Below are 20,375 nucleotides of genomic sequence, written 5' to 3'. Positions count from 1 at the left end.
TGACGAGAAGCATTTAATTCTGTTATTGGGATATGACATTCTAGATCACTGTTGAAAATCGATAAGCTGCTAAAGGGCAGCCTTACAGCTTGACCTAAATCCATTTAGAGCCACTTTATATACCTCATTAGTAATGTAATTTAAGGGTAAAATGCCTTACCCACATACTGTTATACAGTGTCATTAGTATGTTTATTTTTATTTTTCCCGTCACACAGCATCTTGATAACTGCGTATGTGCCTGGTGGTCTCTCGACGCACACATTTACAGAATAAATAGATCAGAGGTTTTCACATTGTGGTCCAGAAAGCTTTTCCGGGTGGTTTGCAAACAACTGATGGATGACTTGATGGTATATCGTCTTCCTTATTTACAGAGGCTAAATTGTATTAGTAGAAACTAAAAACCCATTTAAATATTTCTCCCCTCATATTATCCATGTGAGTAATTGCTGTAATTTCAAAATGATCTTATGCACTTTTGGGAGGGAGGAATGAGCTAGTGCAGGAATGCCTGTCTAGCAAATAATTCATGGTACAGGCTAGTACAATGTAGAGAAACCTTTACAAACTCGGAACATTTGAAATGTCTTGACATCAAATGTAAAACAAAGTTTCTAATGAGTTTACTGAGAATTCTGCTAAGAATAATCATCCTATCTATGAACAATTGGTAATGATCACTGTGTGTGTGTGTTCCTACAAGCAATTATTTTTATTCAACTTCTAATAGATAATGCTTGTTTGTTTCGGTTTTCATTAGTAAAACTATCCCAAGCCTCCCTCAGTTATTCATTTATGCAGCGATGGATTCTGTAAAGGCAGGAAATTGGCACAAAACAATTTCTCAGACAACCACAACACTTTCTTTACCCTAAACTCAGACAGTAGTGCTTTAAAGGTGATCAAAGGACATTCCTTTGTATAGTAAGTCTGGTGTGCCATTTGTAAATAGCTCCAGGAAACCTTTAGAAGAGAAAAGAAACAAAGGCAACATTTTTTCCATGGAGAAAGGAACGGGTGCTGTGTTCACCCAATCTGTAGTGAAAGGACATAGTGGGACTCTGGGGTTATGTGAGAGACTACAGACTAAGGTGGCACAATGACTTTTCCTTTTACAGTAAGGATTCTGAAGTCTCATCACAGGCAGAACTATGTGAGATTTGGACCCTGTGCGGCCTGGTTTTTTTTATGGCTCCTCATAGAGCTAAAATGGGAGGGAAGAGAGTGTTATGCTAGAGGTGGCAATGGGAGCTGCCCCCTGCCAAGGTGAATAGATGAGGAAGGAAGATTCCAGTTGGGACTGCACTGGGGGCAAAGGGGTAGAGCCCACTTCTCCCATTTCCTGGCTATTGGTTATTTTATTAGAATATCAACTATGCAAGAGCAAAGCATCTGACAAATGTCACATATAGTTTGACCCTAATGAGGACATCTTTATTGGACCTGCAGACATCAAGGGGGAAGCTATAGATAAGACTTGGGAGAGGCTGGGATATTTCCTGTTATTTATTTATAAATAGATCTTATTATTGAAACAAGACTTGAGTGGGACTGGGAGATTTCTTTTTATTATTCATTTCATTTATTTAGAAAAATAAATTCTAGACTGCTTATTATTGAAACAATCTATAAGCAACGCGTGTCAAAAGACAATGAAATTGCCAGTATAAAATTTATAATATGAATAAAAACAGCATCAAGCTGTACAAAAGGTATAGGGCCCAGCATTACAGTGCTGGGAAAGCTTAAGCACCAAGGTATGCCTTCAGGAGATGTCTAACATACACATAACTGAAGACACTTTCCCTAAGGGAGAATATTTGTGTGTGTGTGTAGATGATAGATAGATAGATAGATAGATAGATAGATAGATAGATAGATAGATAAAACATGTTTGGGTATTTAGTAGAAAGTTACTGTGTTTAGCTGTGTGCTGAGTTAACAACCAACACACACATAAGCACACACTCACACACAGGCTTTCTTGGAAGATCTTATTTTGTTTAATCCTTTTGTTGTTAACTCTGCAGCAGCAGAAGTAGCCGCCTCTTCAAGCTCAGCTCTGTTGATGAATAAAAAAGAATTTGCCGAACCTGTGAGAATGGGACTCATAGGATTGGTTGTGGTCCACTTTCTCCCCCCCCCCCTTTGCCTTCTCTCCCCCCTCCCTGCTTCTTTTCATTTTGTTTGAGATTGAATTTGAGAAAGAGCTTTGTTCCAGACAGTTGCTTATGGCAGTGGGTTGAGATGAGATTTCGTTGAATCATAGAACTAATACACAAACAGAAAATATGTGAAAATTGAAATGACAAGGTAGAGTAGCTTGTTTGTTGAGGTAGATAAAATAACTAGGTTTGCAGGGAAATGAGAGGAGGTATGTGTGCTTGTGTGTAAGAGAGATAGATATCCGAACTGGATTTAACCTGAGCCAGGGTTTGTTCTTCATATGCTTATATTCTAGAAAAACTTGCTAAAATGAAAGAAACCTCTCATTCTGATTATGCTCACAGATAACGTTACTATTACTTTGCAATTGTGTTTGCAAACAATCAGAAATAGATGGCTAAAGTATTGACATAGATCATCTCTATCTGCATTTTTTAATCACTCTGTATCATTTCTCCATAACGTTATTCTCCAAACAGCAAACAGGCACAAGGGATTATTTTGCCTCAGACAGGCAAGGGTGTTGCTAATTTCCCACTCCTCAATTGGCTACTTCTCTCTTCCTGTTATTTCCCCCTTTGTTTTTCTGTGACATTAGCTCTCTGTGAGGATCTTCTTGAGGACAGGGTGGAAACTGGTGCAAAACCCAGCAGCCATGATACTGGTAGGTCCCACTGGCTGGACACACATTACACCTGTCTTGAAAGAACTACACTGGTTGCTGGTTCGTTACAGGGCCTATTTTAAGATACTTCTGTCAGCCTATAAAGCCCTAAATGGTTTGGTATCCCTCTTGGTGTTTGCTAGGGCTTATGGGAGTTGTAGTCCCAAGCATCTGGAGGGCATCATGTTAACAAAAGCTAGACAAACATACTGTATTAAGCTTCCCAAAGAGGTGGCGTGTTATGTGTCGTTTATATACAATTCAGCTTTACTTCCAAGGAGCTCAATATACAATATTTAAGGGTCCTTTCCCCTTCCCTATTATAGCTTCACAACAGCCCTGCAAAGGCCTGAGTGACAGTGTGACTGGCGCAGGGTCATCCGGTGGCTTGTATAACTGAGTACGGCTGACTTTATGTGTGAGAATGGTTGTGACTGTGTCATCTTGGTGTCATAGCAGCCATCCAAATCACCTCAGTTCCCTTGAACAGAAGCACATACTACAGTGGTACCTCGGGTTAAGTACTTAATTCGTTCCGGAGGTTCGTTCTTAACCTGAAACTGTTCTTAACCTGAAGCACCACTTTAGCTAATGGGGCCTCCTGCTGCGGCTGCACCGCCGAGCACGATTTCTGTACTCATCTTGAAGCAAAGTTCTTAACCTGAAGCACTATTTCTGGGTTAGCGGAGTCTGTAACCTGAAGCGTATGTAACCTGAAGCATATGTAACCTGAGGTACCACTGTATGTGGTGGATCTGCATGGCTGCAGACTAAGGCCACCCAAAAAGACCTCAAGGGTTGCATGCAGCCCTCGGAATAGGCATTGGACCACCCTGGTTTAGGGTAACCAGGTACATTTTACACATTGTGTGTTGGTGCACATGTGTGTACAAAATATTTGTGTAGCTGCAGTATTTCTCCATTTTGAGTCATTCATTTTACCATATGAAACAACCAGGGGCGTCTTGCCCATAGAGGCAAGTGGCGTGGGGCGCCAGGGTGCCAAGTTCTGGAGGACACCAGGGAAGAGGCAGAGTCTGGGTGCGGTGCCTCCTGACATCAGCTCACTGCCCTTGCCCACCTAGCACCGTGCCTGGAGCCTCTGCCTCTTGCCTGCTGGAGAAGCTGCCCTCTAGCCGCTGCGTGCCTCCTCCAGCCCCGCAAAGCTGCCAGCAGTGCCGTAAAAAGGTTGGCAACTCTGGGAAAGGGGGGGGGGGGCGCCGGAGGGATATTTGCATCATGGCGCGGGATATACTTAAGATGGCCCTGGAAACAACATTCTTTTTTAGAAAGGTTCGGCTGCTTTCCCTTATCAGTCTGTGGGGCTTTCCAATGTCAGGACACTTAGGTAGGTGGAGACTTCTCAGAACAGAGAGCTTATCAGTGTTTGCTTAGGATCTATTGCCCCCCCCCCTTTTGCCATAAAAAGAGCTATATTGCCTACAGGTGCCATAAACCTTAAGATCAAACTTTTCTCAAGCAAGTTTGAATACAGATCCTCTGCTAAAACAACAGGAGTCAGGACATTTCTTCAGCAGAGCACTTCCAGTCTCCCAGCTCCTCTGGTGGCAGTAGTTATCATTACCATGCTAATTGTAACAGTTTCACTACTACAGTGAGATACTGCTGTGCTGCTTATTAGGAGAAAAATAGCTTGCACAGATAGATTTGATAGAGCTATCTATTGCAAACATAACAAAATTCAAATAGTCATATAAGCAATAGACTAATAAAAGTATATCATATTAATAACTATAAAGTAAAATTAAACACTATTCATAATAAAATTTAGCAATAAAAATATAAGAACATAATCCAGATAACTAAAAGAATCCATAATAATAATAATAATCTCCAAATCTAAATATTGACCCCAGTAAAATGTATGTGTATTGTTTCTTTCTGTGAGCTGTAAAACTTAATTGACCTGATTTTTTAAAAAGTTTTAGATTGAATGAACGTTTATTCTAAACATGCAGACTTCTAATAAATAAATAAAAACAAACCCAAATATGTTATTTTTATATGCATATTAAAAAACTGGAAGTGGCAATTGCCATTTTAGAACAGGTATTTGATCTGTGCTTTTGTAGAATAAGGAGTGCCTCTTTTCATCCTATGGGTAATGGCTATTTCTTGCATATCTGCCCCAACCCTGCATGCTGCGCTATTGCCTTGTTCAAATTATCTTCATATTGTGTGGGAGACACAGCAGAACTGCCCCATCCCGCAGCGCAAAGGTGACACACCAGATCCCATGGGAAGGGCTCATGTCAGAAACATGGCAAAATGGTTTTAAAGTGCCCAGGAATGGCTTGATCATCAGCCACCTCAGGTGGTAGAAGCTGGAGAGCAACAGAACGTGTGTGCCATAAGGCCTGCCCCAGCCAACAAGCTAGCTACCTGACCACATGTGTGGTGGAAGACATTGCCTTGTCCCCAGTGCTGAAGTAACATTCAGTTGCCAGTCTGATCAGTTTTCTACACGTGGAGTGGGCAGTGGGGAGACGCATCTCGTACAGGCGGCAAAATTCCCTGAGCAGAACTGGACAAGTACGTGAATTCTAACGATTCTACATTAGAGAAGAGCTCTCTAGAACTTCTGGGCTGAGGTGGGTGTGGGAAAACTGGTTGTGTGATGCTCTCCTTAGCCACAGGCATTGCCTGGTACGAAGGTCTGTCATTAAGAAGCACGGCTAAATAAACAGGTTGGGATAGGATTACTTTAGTGCCCTTCCCTTCACTTTATGCCATTTTATTGTCCTACTAATGGTTATTAGATTAGGTGTGTAAGAGCTCACGAAATATATGCGGTGGAAGAAGTATGCAGGAAAGTAAATGTTTCCCACAGAGAGTCTAGCTTTTCTGTATTTGATGGAGAGACTAATTTACCTTGCATAGATAAGTGATGGTATTGGAGGTGGGTTTGAAACCCGGTCCATTCCATGCTTTTATTATGCTCAGTGCTGTGCAGCCATTATTTTTAATGTAAACTTACAGAGGCCCCTTTGGGAGAAAGGCTGTTATTACAGCCAATGTTTTTGTTTTTAAGATTTACCCATTTTTGATCCGTGTGCTGTGAAAGTGCTCAGTATTGAATTGTATATTATTTTAATTTTTAAATACAGTCCTTCTCGCCATTGTGGATATTTCCAAAATAAATCTGGGAGATTGGATTAGGAACAGTACTCCCAAGGAGAAAGAACCATGATGGCCTACAGTAATTTTTGTTTTCTATCTTGCATTTGCTTCAGGCGATGATAATAATAATAATAAAAATAATAAAAAAGAGGAAGCTGTGGATGCATAGTCAAGTTCTTTTTTTTGGGGGGGGAGGGGGTATACAACCTACCTAAAGTTAGGCCATTAAATTAGATTTTATTAAGAGACAGTGTAGCCTACATTAGGATGTCTGAGATGCATACAAAATGACCTGATTTGCATCTCGCTGGCTAATTTGCAGATCTGAACATCTCTAAAAATTGGATTTTGCACTTCTCCAAATGTGGGAGTGCAATTTTTGGCTTTGAAAAGTATCAAAGTGCATTTAAAGTGCATGGTTTTTCAAATAAAATAATTTAGAAACATTTTGACAAAACGCATTGTGAAATGCATATTTTAAATAAAGAAAGTAAAATATATGCAAATATGTTTAATTTTTTGGGGGGTGTTGATTTCCCTTTCTTTTTCAAACAAAAATAAGCCATAGATGTGGGAACAGAATGAAATAGACTGAGTGAATGCATATGAAAGTAATATGGAACAGAAGCAAACTGGTTTGCCCAGTCCTAGTCTAGATGTCATTCAACAATTTCAGTGGTGGACTCAGAGTGAGATCCATGTAGGTTATAACTAAAGATAAATGGCAAAACCCAGTGTATTTTAAGACCATTTATCGTGATTGTTTTTTCCCTTATATGTGTGTGTGTGTGTTTGCGCAAATGTATAGAGCCAGATTCAACTAAACAGTTGAACTTGTGAGAATCAGTACAATGGTTTTCTTCCCTCCCTTCCCTTCTGTGTACCCCAAGCTTGCCCCCAACACAGGGAGGAGAGGGGAGACCATTCCATCAGGCATGTAATGCCAAAGCAATCTCCCAACACTGCTTAGCATTCCAACCATAATTCCTGACTTGAGCAGTGTTACCAACAGAGAATGAATTGCTTTCTGACATTTTTTATAGCATAAGTGCCTATGGCATACACACGTAGTATAGGTCTACTTCATTGTTCTTAACACTAGTCACTCAGCGTATAGGACTAGCGACTGCCCAGTAAGGATGTACGAAGGCATTGATTTATCTTCCGACCTCTGTTTGTCACATGCAGCGATGCTTCCATTGCACCGCAGTTTGGCTTCTGGTGAAACTGTTGGTCACCTCACTGTGATGGAAAGTTGCTTAGTTAATTTATTACGTTACATTCTGCACAATTCATTTCAGTGCAAAGGAAAAGCTATGCAAATGCGGGGAGGGGAGTCATCAATTACATATTGTTTTCAAACTGAAAACAACAGTGACTAAGAATTCTGTTCACTGCACTGATTTTTGTTTGACATCAGATGGAAAAGGAGACACCAGCAATCTCTGCTCCCATTTCTACAATAATTCCCTGATATCCCTACTGACCAGAGATGCAAATTTTCCTGAGGAATAGTCAAATGGTCTGAAACACAGAGGATGGGGAGGATGCTTCCTTTGATCTCCTTATCTAGTGAGTAGAGATTTGGAAAGTGAAGTCCTGGATTCGAGTTCTGAATCATAGACTCATTGCCTGAGCTTGACCAAGGTGCTGTGCATCACTCCTTGTTCCTCATGTCATCATTACTCCCATTTTACACATGTTTTACAAGGTTGTTATGAGAGTAAACACAGAAGAGATTGGAAACAACTGTTTCGGAAACCAAAATTATTCTGCAGTTTCTCAGTAGTAACAGCTGCCCAATATAGAGCCTGATCCTAAGTACTTTGGATAAAATCCACTGCAGGTCAGAAATGCCGCTGAAATAATTTACAGCTCTCAGCTGCAATGTGGGAGTAAAGAATGCTGCGTGGTAAAGATCAGGCTTGCATGATGAACTAATTGGCTTAATAGGGTTTGAGCTAGCTTTATGTGGATTGCAGTCCTTGTGAATGAAGAAAGGTGTTCCATTAAAATCACTGCAATCTACCATGAAGTGCCAATCTAAACGAAGACAAATTAAACATTTCTCCTTGCACCTATGGTAATCACCAGTCCTCAGCAACTATTAATACTTTTTCATGTGTTTACTAAGGAAAAGAGTGTGATAGATGGTCCAGGAATTCTAGTGAAATAAGCCAGATCTCATGGTCACAGCTAGCTGAGTTTATCACAGAACAATCAACCCCCCCCCCACCCCTGGGTTTGCTGCAGGCTGTGTGTGGATTGGAAGGAGGCTTCCTTTTCTGCCAATTAACTGCTTCCAAGCAAGTGATCACTCTGCTGATGTGGAGTTTCCTTTTTTCAGGGGTCTATTTTGTTTCAGAAGTTGCAAATTAGGTAAATTCACATTAGAATGTCAGCCAAACCATTTTTCACCACCACTGCAGGGTCAGTGTTATCCAGACAAGTCCCAGTTTGCATGGTTATCAAGAGTTTCCAACTATTGCTTTCTGTTGGAAAGCTCTGAAGAATGTAAGGCAAGGAAAGCTGAAGGGGAGAAAATGGTAAGAGTGACGTCAGAGAAGGAAACCTCCACTCTGATGTACAAGGATGCTGCGTTCATGATCAGAGGCCAACAGGCCAACCCACTCCCTGCTATGTTGTGGTGCTTCTTACCTATACAGGGCTGCAGTTGATGTGGGCCATATAATTACAAGCAGTCATTTATGGTTATTGTTGAATCAGATGCTATGCTTTGAAATGGAAAAAGGGCAGAGGCAATGAGAGAGATTCATCGTTGCTTCTAAAGTCATTGGGATTAGAAGCAGGCATTTCTAGCTTGAGAACAGCATGGGGAATCTTGACTCACAGCATCTGGAACACAGAGTATTCATTTCAACAATTCCTGTAGCCTCGTAGGTTCATGACCTATACAGAGATCTTTAGACCTCTGGCTATGTTTGCCCAGTTTGGCTGGGGCACCACAGGGCAGAGGGATGTAGCTCTGGAAGCAGAGCACGTGTCGCCGTCTCCGAGATCTGAGATGGTTGGATCAAATACCTGCTGTCTCTGATTACAATCCTTTGAAAAAACAGTCACCCCACCCCCCACTCTCATCTGTGGTATGTCAGCACAGAAGAGACCTTTTGTCTCTTTTCCCCTTTCAAAGCTTTACAGGTTATATTTTAGGACATAACCGCCCCCCCTTTCTTCCTAGTAGAAGGAAATCAGGAGACACAAACAACGTTTCCCCCCTTTAGATTTTGTGTGTCCCTGATTGTATAGCCCAGAAGTAGTGCTAAGCAAATGGCAGGCCCACAAACTTTGGTATAGTGGGGCTGTGCTCAGCTTGGTGGTTCAAAAATTGTGCAGGGATGCGACAGAACGAGATACTACAATATTTTAGCTATGATTTGTCACATGGCAACAAATCCCATGAAGGCTGGAAAAAACCAAGGACGGAGAAAGCTAATAAGAACGTAAGTAAGAACATGAGCTTGCTGGATCAGGCCAGTCATTCCTCTAGTCCAGTATCCTGTTCTCATTGGCCAACCAGACGCCTGTGGGAAACCAGCTAGCTCTTCTTCTCATTGGCGATCACTCGTAGCCAAGTAAGATTGTCTTCCATAAACACGGTTTGAAAAAAGGAGTCCGTAAGTGACTGTGGAGGCCAATTCTGGATCCACACGTCCTTCCACAGTGGGGACATTGGTTCCAGGTGGGAGATGATCATGGTGTGTATTTGCCAAGCATGCCTTCCTCTTACCACGTTTCTCCCTTGGTCCTGAGTTTGAGTGTCTTCAAAGCCCATAACATCTTTGGTAAATGCTGTTCTCCAACTGGAGCCAGTTGTTTCCCAGTTGTCAGTGTTTATACTACATTTTTTTAGATTTGCCTTGAGACAGTCTTTAAACCTCTTTTGTTGACCACCAGCATTACGCTTTCCATTTTTAAGTTCGGAATAGAGTAGTTGCTTTGGAAGACGATCAACAGGCATTGGTTTCTAACAACTGCTATTGTGTGCTTGACTCAACTGTGTGAGAAGCGCCATACGTTGTTGCTCTTTTGTGTATTGGAGCAGGGCGGAAGTGGTACAGAACAATTCAAGGCAAATCTATAATGTAGTTCATGCTTAGAATTCATTTTGATTTCCACCCTCTCATTTCTAAAGCATTTAAATTGAGCAGCTCCTTAAACTTTTTTTTTTTGCAACTTTTTTCACTGAATATTCTAATATGGGACAAATTTCTTAACGGGTGTAGCTTTCTTTTGATTACAAAGCAAGTACAAACTGGTTCTTTGAACCAAGGCCATGTGAAAAAAGAACTAAGGTATTAGAGACACTCTCCTCTCCATAAATTGTTAAAGGAATTGCCACCAAGGGGTAGTCTCACAACAAACTACAAATACATTTTCAAAGAACGTCTTTTCATATTTAATGTACAAAGAGTTCACGTTTTCCTAGAAATGTCTGGCGGATTTTCTTTGAACTTAAGAAGTTGCTAACTTCTTCTGAATCTTGAGTTGCACCTTTGGCAAAAGCTCTTATATTTTCAAAGGTAAGAATCAAAGTAAAAAAAACAACAACCCTCAAAACCCTGGCATACATGATAGTGAAATCATCAGAGTTTAAGATTCGAAGGAACCCCAAGAGTCACCTATTCCGATGATTTGTGCTAGAGAACTCATACACCAAAACCGTTTCTTACAGATGCTTGCCTAACACCTGTTTGCTAAAACGCTGGAGATCAGGATTGTACCACCACCCTTAACAACTTAACCCAGCCAACCTGCCAGGTAATATGAGTTTCCTTTGCCTAACATTTAACTGAAAACCTTCTTTGTGGTATTGGAAGTGGCGGAGAGCAGATCTTTACTACCGTATATATCTGGCAGCCTGAATGATGGAGTTAGCAATGGAAAGGCTTTTCAGAAGGAATGGAGTATTTAAAGACAGAGAAGAAGTTGGCTTGATGGCTATAGTGTGTAAGGGTGTTTATAGCCTGCCTGCTGCAATGGCCTTCACAGAACTTGCTTCTCCTTGAACTTGCAGTTGCCCAGTAGGACCATCTTTTTAATGGTTTCTTCTCACTCATACCTGCCTCTCCTTCCTGCATGACGTCCTGCCCCTTGACAGCCCCAGATGTGTCTGGGCTGCTCAACTGACCTGGAGTGATTGGGGCAGTCTCAACCCAACCTGATCAGGCTCAGAATCTGCTTCACAGCCCTAGGTACAACATATGATAGAGACAGGGACTGGAAATGTATTTGTCCATCGCTGAACATCACTGCCAGACTATGCTTTGGGTATAGTATTGTCTTGGTATTTGAAGAGTGACTAGGGATGCCTGTTCACATGTGTGATGTCACCACACCTTGAGCCCAGCATTGCAGTGTATGTGTGTGTGTGTGTAGGAGAAATGGTAATGAACTCACATGAGCATAGTTCATGCTTTTAGTCCAATTAATCTCATTTATTTAGTTAGTTTAGGAAAATAATAATAATAATAATAATAATAATAATAATAATAATAATAATAATTTTATTATTTATACCCCGCCCATCTGGGCGGCTTCCAACAGAACACTAAAATACAATAACCTATTAAACATGAAAAGCTTCCCTAAATAGGGCCTTCTGTGTTGATTGGAATGGGGGACATTTTCCAGCCCAAGGGCTGCATTTGACCCTCAGGCCTGATTTTCCCCATCCCTGAATGTAGATGGTCATCCTTTTCAGGTGTTACAATTAGGAAGGAACAACACATAGAAAAGGGCTATAGGCCCTTGCTTTATATACCAGAATATTAGGTTTGCAGATGTCTTTAGCATATGCGGTGCTGGGGTGCAAAAAACTGCCCAGCGCCCCCAATTCTTTTTTGGGGGGCAGGCCAAAGTTGTTGATTTTTTTTAGGGAGGCAGCTCAGAGTTGTGGAGCTTTTTGGGAGGGCATGCAACTCTCTCCCATGCTGCTGTGGGTGGAGGAAGGAGAGTAATCCTTGCAGAGGCACGCCGGAGGGCAGAGCTGGCCAGCTGCCTCAGCACCCGCAGCAGAAAAGCCTGCAGCGCTCCGGCAGGCTCTTCTCTCCTTGGCAGCAGCTGTTGGCTAGCCTGGCTCTTCAATCCCCGGATTCCAAATCCCAGCCCTGGACTCTTGGCCTGGTGCCCCTGAGAGCCCGGCGCCTGGGTGCCCCTCACCCCTAGCGCCTATGGGTAAGCTGGCCCTTTTTGCAGATTTAAAGTGGATAAAGGGCTCGGTTGCTTTAGAGCAACAAGTTGACTTAAAACAACAACAAAACCTTGACTTTTTAGGGTTTGAAAAGTGAAGATGAAATGTACTGAAGATGTGGGAAGATGTGTAAACACCCCAGAAGCAAATCAGGACAAATGCTTGTTGTATAACTGCCTCTTGAACAAATCAGAATAAATGCTCAATAAAGACTGGGTCAAGTCTGACCTTTGCCTTGTGCAAGCAAATGAGAGTAATGCTCTAAACAGGTTCTCTGGAGAGCCCTAGAACTCCCTAATAGGGAAACTTTATATAAAGCATAGGACACGACTATATTCTGAAGCAAGATATCCTTAGTCCCAAATATACCTTTTCCTGGATGAGCAGAGAGCATATTTCATGTTAATTTCAGACATGTACATTATATGGGTACAGTGCAGGCAACCTAAAACTTTGTTACCAACTCACTTAATGACAAAAAGGAGACTAATTGCGCAGCCAAGCACATGTATTGAAATTCTTATCTCAGTGATGTGCCAACACACATACCCCTTGGGAAGCATTAATCAGTTAGTCATGGGTCCTTTGAGCAAGAATCTGCTGTGTCAGTTTAGCTTCTAGTTAAAATGTAAAGCTGTCTTGAGTAGGCTGAAAAATAACAGATCCCACTGTCCCTGATGATTTGCATAGACTATACTAGAGGTACATAATAATTAGTAGGGGTAGAGAAACTTAGATTGGATTTTTGAAACACATTTACCAGCTACTTATTGCAAAAGAATGATTGAATTAGTTTGATTTAATGTGGCTAGCTTCATGTTCCTATGTGAGGTGTGTGAGTCTGTGTCACATAAAGAATCCAACAACTCATAGCTCATCACTCCATGACCAGCTTGTTGGTAGCGTAGACTATGCCACTTTAGAGTACAGGTAGAGGATAACATACAAAATGAGTATAGTAGGTTAAAGGCTAGGATAGAACATATTTCCTTAAAATACTAATTTGTGGGGGTTAGGATTTTTTGCGGAGGTCACGTAGGGGAGTGTGCAGGATTAATATATCACCGTCAGTAATCTGAAGTGAGTCAGTCCACTCTATCATCTCATTCCCAACCCCACTCCCCCTGTGTTGTAGGGTGGACCAGGGTTTGCTAGCCTGCCTGAAAGCTGTCTGGTTTGTGGAATCCTTATCACCATTACTGAGAGGGTGGCGAGACAAAACCCACTTTTTCTGCCCTGGCTGGTTTTCTGTGAAATAATTGTTATTTGAAATTGCTTTCCTCATGCCTGCAGAAACCCACCAAGCACAGAAGAGACCCAGTCACCTAAGAACTACATGTTGGTAGGAGAAATCCAAGTTATGGCCCTAAAGTGTTGCTATGCCATGTCACCTTAAAAAATGATCATATGGAAAGGTCTCAATAGACAAACTTCCATTAGAGGAGCACTGAAGAGAAAGCAGATGGAAAACTGGGATTAAAAATTTGGCACCCCCTTCCATTTTCTATTATGTTATCAAGCTCCAGTCTTGGTTTTTAGCATTCCGCCTCCCTTTTCAGGGGCAAAAAACCCCAAGCAAACAGTAATTCTCCAATAAAGAGAGCCGTTTTATGAATGTATGTGTTTCTCAAGGTAAATGAGGATAAGATGTGTATAAAACTTATCTAATCATCTACATAAAATGTTTATGATCAAACATGAGCCAAAGTTTTCCATGAAAGATTATTAACGAAGTACTAATTGCCTAACTATTCTTCAACAAGGAGGTTTTTTATCATATAAAAACCAACCACAGCATGACATTTATCTTACATGTGAACTCTCTCCTATTTCCTCCCCTTTTTTCACTCTACCCTCCCTCAGTTTTTCTGTCTCCTAAATTGTAAAAAGAATAAGTTACTTGACTTAAGCAATATTTAACTAACTGTACTAGTCACATGTCATTTAACTGTAACTCAGCAAATCTCCACCTGATGATTGCGAATCTATACCCTAGAACACTTTGTCTTCTAGAAAATGAAAATATTATCACCATCCTGATTATATAAACACAGCAGAAATTGAAACACAGGTTAACACCCCCCCTCCCCATTTCTGTTACTCACATACTGTAACAAGAATGGAGAACCTAGGGTTCTCCAAACATTAGACTTTGGAGCTCCCACCAATCTGAGCTACCATGGCCAATGGACATGGATGATGGAAGCCATAGGCCAATGACATCTGGAGGGTTGCAAGTTCTCCATCCCTGTTCTATACCACATTAAATATGGAAGCACAATTCCTAGAGGCAGTGTGGTGCAATGGTCTCCTTAGAGCAGATCCATTTAAATTAATCAACCTAAGGTAGTCATGTTTAATAACATTCGTGTGCCTATTATTGAGTGTGGTGCTTTTCCAGTCATCTGTGTGTATAAGCATTCCAGCTTGCCAGACAAAACAATCCTCCTTTCCCCCTCCCCCTGAGTGCTAATCCAGAGCCTCTCCCAATCCACCCCAGAGCCAATTCTGGGGGGGTGCAGGGCATGAGGGGGAGGAAGAGAGGGAGGAAAGACCCATTGTGTAAGTAGAAGTCCTTGCTCAGGGCTTCTGCTGATGAGTCTGGTTAAGTCAATCCTGCCCTTAGGCTGCAGTCCTAACCCCGCTAACCTGAAAGTGGGCCCTGTTGAGTTCAGTAGGACAGACCTCTGAGTAGGCATGGTTAGGATTGCCTGGTCAGACAAATGTTAAAGATTGAGCACTTTCAGAGTGATCTCAGTCTCATCCTCACCTACTAAAATTGTTCTTTGTCAATTTATAAATGATCACATTAGTTGACACAGCTATGAGATTCTTGTTTGCAGCCCTAATTTACACATCCCCAGGGGATCGCTTGCAGAAACTTTCCTACATTCAAAATATAATGATAAAACACCAAGAGGATATTCATATGCACAGCTATCGTTTTAGGGACTGGATGCACTCAGGCAATGCATTTGTTTATAGTCCACACATGTGTCTGGTTCCTATTCATTCACATGGTGGAAAGAAGTAACTACAGCCTGAGTGGTCAAAACAATGGTTGTTTTGGGAAATTCTGGCAGAATTCCTTGGAATAAGCCTCATTTGAACTCAATGAACTGAACTCATCTACTGGAATCCCATGTATATCACCTTCTATGATGAAAAAAGGGGGATATAAATGGAAGAAAGTGAAATTATACACTGAGGAAGATTTGCTGTACAAATAAACTTTAGTTAGTTAGTTAGTTTTTGTTTGTTTGTTTGTTTGTTTATTATACCCTACCCTTCCCGGTTTAAAAACCAGGCTCAGGGCAGCTAACAGAAAATATAAAACATTGATTAAAATGCGACTTTAAAACAGCATAAAATACAATATAAAATGCAGCATCAATATCAATAAAATTCAAAAATTCAGGGGTCATTTTGGGGAAAAACCAACAACCCCAGTCAGTAGACATCAAATGATCACCAGGGCTAACTGGCCAAGTTGGTCCTACTAAGGCCAGCAAGGAGACCAGGGAAGAATTTAAATGTGGGGTCCCAGAAAGGGTTTCTTCAGAGAAGAGAAAAGGGAAAAGGGAATAGAGGATCAGGCTAATTTAAATTGAAGACCAGGTGGAATAGCTTTGTCTTACAGGGCCTGCGGAAGAAGATCAAGTCCTGCAGGGCCCTAGTCTCATGGGACAGAGAATTCCACCAGGTCGGAGTCGTCACTGAAAAAGTCCTGGCCCTGGTGGAGGATAGTCTGGCTTCCTTTTGGCCCAGGACCTTAAAGTATTATTATTCATGGACCTTAGGGTCCTCTGCGGGGCATACTAGGAGAGGTGGTCCCGTAAGTACGAGGGTCCTTGGCCTCATAGGGCTTTAAAGGCCAAAACCAGCACCTTAAACCTGACCCTATACTCCACTGGGAGCCAGTGCAGCTGGTAGAGCACTGGGTGAATGGTAATGACCCTGTGAGGAGCCTCGCTGCAGCATTCTGCACCCGCTGGAGTTTCTGGGACTTGAAACTAAGGGCAGCCCCATGTAGAGCGAGTTACAGTAGTCAAGCCTGGAGGTGACGGTCGCATGGATCACTGTGGCCAGGTCGGTGTGAGAAAGGTCAGGGACCGACTGCTTGATACGGCAAAGATGGAAAAATATTCCAGGTGGACATTAGTCTAATGATGCGTGCTAGCAAGTTGGCCACAATTCTGTGTATGGTAGCCATCTTTTGTTCCCAGCAGTGCTCCTGGGAACTAGCATAGTCACATGCTGACTATTTGAAGTTGTGGAAGTGTGAGAACAAGATGCTGGAGGAAGAGGAGGAGAGGGAAGGTGTCAGGGACTGGGCAGAGAAGGAAGAGTGGTGGAGACCGCCTCCCCATTCAGGCCCTTCAAAGGAGGAGGAATAGGAAGACAGTATAGATTTACAACAGGGGTTTGAGGGAGGTAGCAGCTCAGAGGCAGATGGGGAAAAGCTGGGAAATCATGGAAGAGCTGGAACAACACCCAGTTGACGTGTTGTCATCTCCCAAAACCTGGCGAGCCTGAAAAGTAGGAGAGCAAAGAGCTTGAAGGCAGAGGGCACGTAGCAGCACCCATAGAAGTGATGAAGTGGGAGAGTTGGGGGGTGTGGAGATTCACACGGGACAACACCATTATCCAAGAGGCTGGGTTCTATAGCCTCTCTGTGTAAGGACTGAAATAAAAAAGGACTGTAAGAAACTTTTCCTTGTCTTTATACTTTCCTGGCCAACCAGCCGGAAGCTGCTGACAGCATCCTGACAGAATTGTATTTAAGGGAAAGACAAATATTCTGAAAATTCACTCATCCACTGAAGATCAAGCCAATGTTCGGGGAATGCTTTTGCCCCACCTCATTGAAATTTAAGGAAATCATTGGGTTGATTACATCTTCCCAGTGCTAGTCTTCAATATAACATGGACTACCAGTGACGCAGGTGGTGCTGTGGTCTAAACCACAGAGCCTAGGGCTTGCCGATCAGAAGGCCAGCGGTTTGAATCCCCGCGACAGGGTGAGCTCCCGTTGCTCAGTCCCAGCTCTTGCCAACCTAGCAGTTCGAAAGCATGTCAAAGTGAAAGTATATAAATAGGTACCGCTCCAGCGGGAAGGTAAACAGTGTTTCCGTGCACTGCTCTGGTTCGCCAGAAGCAGCTTAGTCATGCTGGCCACATGACCCGGAAGCTGTACGCCGGCTCCCTCTGCCAGTAAAGCGAGATGAGCGCCGCAACCCCAGAGTCGGTCACGACTGGACCTAATGGTCAGGGGTCCTTTTACCTTTTACCAGTGATGAGAGAGTTAACTATTGGTGATTGATAGAGCATTGGTGAGGATTTGGCAGTCCCAGAACAGTGACAAGAAAGTATGGTGGATGTTTAAGGAAGAGAGAGAGTTTGATAGCTGTTTCAGGGTGCAAACCTAGAATTCACAGTGGCTGTTTGAATTGGGTTTTCAGGAAGCTTTTTATAACCTTGATTTTTATTAGCGTGTTTTCTATTTTATATCCTGCTTTGAATGATCAAACTCTAATAGAAAACAGGACAATTAGCATGCCAAGGGAGCCTTGCAGATAGCACAGGAATGCTTTCTGATAGCATTCTTATCAGCTGGTAATGAGCACAGAATCTTTTAAAAGTACAGTACAATAACTTGAACTGCCATCCTCCCTCTAAGGGTGAGACTATGAGTAATAAGAAAGACAAGGCTGTTGCCAGAAGCGGTGGCTCCATCTTGCACTTCTCTCTGTGTGTCTAGGGTAAAAAGTAAAGGTAAAGGTACCCCTGCCCGTACCGGCCAGTCTTGACAGACTCTAGGGTTGTGCGCCCATCTCACTCAAAGAGGCCGAGGGCCAGCGCTGTCCGAAGACACTTCCGGGTCACGTGGCCAGCGTGACATCGCTGCTCTGGCGAGCCAGAGCCGCACACGGAAACACCGTTTACCTTCCCGCTAGTAAGCGGTCCCTATTTATCTACTTGCACCCGGGAATGCTTTCGAACTGCTAGGTTGGCAGGCGCTGGGACCGAACGACAGGAGCGCAACCCACCGCGGGGATTCGAACCACCGACCTTTCGATTGGCAAGTCCTAGGCGCTGAGGCTTTAACCCACAGCGCCACCCGCGTCCCTAGACGTGTCCCATGTCTAGGGTAATACCTTTTAAATCCTCTTATCATTAAGCTGTGCCCTCTTCTATTCGCCCTCTTGTGTCCAGCTCTATCAGTATGATTCACCACTATGTGAGACCCCTCTGGTTTTGTAGAAGAGCGTGCCTCAGGGATGAGCAACTTGTGACCCTACAAGTGTTGGACTACCATCCCCAACATCCTTGATCACTGACCACGCTGGCTGAGGCTGAGGCTGATGGAAGTTGGAGCCTGACAAGATTCGAAGGAGCACAGATGTCCCATTCCCTGGTGTAGATGACAAATGCATATATATGTGTGTGTGTGTGTTTTATTTAAAGAGTGAATGACTAAAGGGCCTGTTATTGTTATTGTGTTTTTTAAAAAAGCACCATGGAGGTTACACTTAGTTCAGAGATTAAAATTAAATAGAAACCCTGCCCCCAGAACAGGACTGCAATAAATGACACACAATTCTCTCCTAGCTAAATTAAAGTAATTTGTGGGGGCGGGGGTGGAAAGTCCTGTATTTAAATCAGTGGTGTCCAAACTTTTTTCAAATAGGGCCAGATTTGATGAAGCGAAGGGCTGTGGGGGCCAACCAAAGGGCCAAGCAAAGTTGTTGATTTTACGATTTTACCCCAAAGTTGTTGAGCTTCTTTTGGGATTGAAGTTGTTGAGAGTTTTTTTGGATTTTACCCCAGGAAATAAACTGCCACAGGGGCCTGATTAAACTGACCAGTGGGCTGGATTAGGTCCCTGAAATGGAATTTGGACATGCCTGATTTAAATTGAAAACCAGAGCCAAGATGTCCAGTTCAAGCGATGGCATACAAGCAGCTCTATGTATAGGTAATTTTTTTCCAGAAGCCCCAAAGACTTCCTCTTTCTTCCACCAAAAGGAAACCAGGGAGCCAGGCCAGTGTTTGGATCGTCCCCACAAATGCCTAGGATGCCCCTGCCCGGCCCTTATATCCCCCTCTCCTTTGCAGAAAGTGCACAAGCAAACTAAGTCAACGGCAGGAGGCTCCTTCAGCAGGGGCACTGAAAGGAGACAGGGAGTGAGGGAAACAACTGCATACTTTTGAAATGAACTTTGAGGCTGATGCTGCTACTAGAGTGTTAAGAGGGTCTATATAGTGAGAGAAATTCTAGGCCAAGTGATTTTGCTGAATTAGTTACTTCCTATAACATCTCTCTCTCTCTCTCTCTCTCTCTCTCTCTCTCTCTCTCTCTCTCTCTCTATCAGGATGACTTTATGTTTAGTTTAGACCTGACTTTTAATTATAGCACCTGGAGCTGATCTTTTAAATTAAAAATCCAGATTTATAGAAAAATCAATGGCAATTGTAAAAAAAGAGAAAACTTCTCAAAGCTTGCTTTATCTCTTCTGCTGCTGTTCCCAGGAGGAGCTTTGAATTGAATGCAGCTTTCATATTGAATCCTGAGGGATCCTAGACCATTTGGCAAGGAACTCAAGAAAAGTTTTGTTCAGCTGCTATAAGCCTTTCAAGTGAAGATTTGCTTTCGTAGTTTATTTCGAGGAAATCTTAAAAATGCTGTTTGAAAAAGCAATTAATAAAGTTTTGAGAAGGATACTGGGGAGAGAAAACCTACACAAAACCACACATACTCAATGCACACAGAAAATAGTATTAGGACAACATTCTTAATCCTGACACTTCTTGGCATTAAACATTTTAATGCTTGAGATTGTAATCCTGACAGCTTGGTAAAAGTCCCAGAAATCATAATAGTTTCTTCTCTTCTGCTTCATGGTGCGCCAAGAACATTTGCAGTTATATTGATCACTGCGTGAAAGTCTTTAAAGTGGAAAGTGGGGGGAAGGCATGGCATGGCATCTCCTTTTCTGATATTTGGTTTAGAACAAGATGTTTTATTTAGAAACAAATGTTGCTGCTGTATGAAAACCACATTTGAAGGCTTCTTAAATAAAACCCTAACCTTTCCTAGCCCTGCCTAGAGATGGGACCTTCTGTAGGCAAAGGAAATGCTCTACCATTGAGCTAAATCCCGTTCTGTACACACTTCAGTCCTTCCAT

At 42.5% G+C, this 20,375-nt stretch overlaps 1 protein-coding gene across 4 annotated transcripts in view; it reads left to right on the top strand.

The window, feature by feature from the left end:
• Positions 1-20,375, top strand: part of HNF4G (hepatocyte nuclear factor 4 gamma) — a 69,563-nt gene that overhangs the window by 16,770 nt on the left and 32,418 nt on the right. For 2 of the 4 annotated variants that reach the window (XM_083451238.1, XM_083451240.1), the window contains exon 2: positions 10,668-10,753. The exons of the other annotated variants lie outside the window; for them this stretch is intronic. The gene's annotated coding sequence lies outside the window, so the exon portion shown is untranslated. The remainder of the gene's footprint in view (positions 1-10,667; positions 10,754-20,375) is intronic. 4 annotated transcript variants of the gene reach the window in all.

Source organism: Podarcis tiliguerta (genome assembly GCF_965153285.1).
Source record: "Podarcis tiliguerta genome assembly, chromosome: 7".
Taxonomy (NCBI): Eukaryota; Metazoa; Chordata; class Lepidosauria; order Squamata; family Lacertidae; genus Podarcis; species Podarcis tiliguerta.
This window is presented reverse-complemented; position numbering and strand designations above follow the sequence as displayed.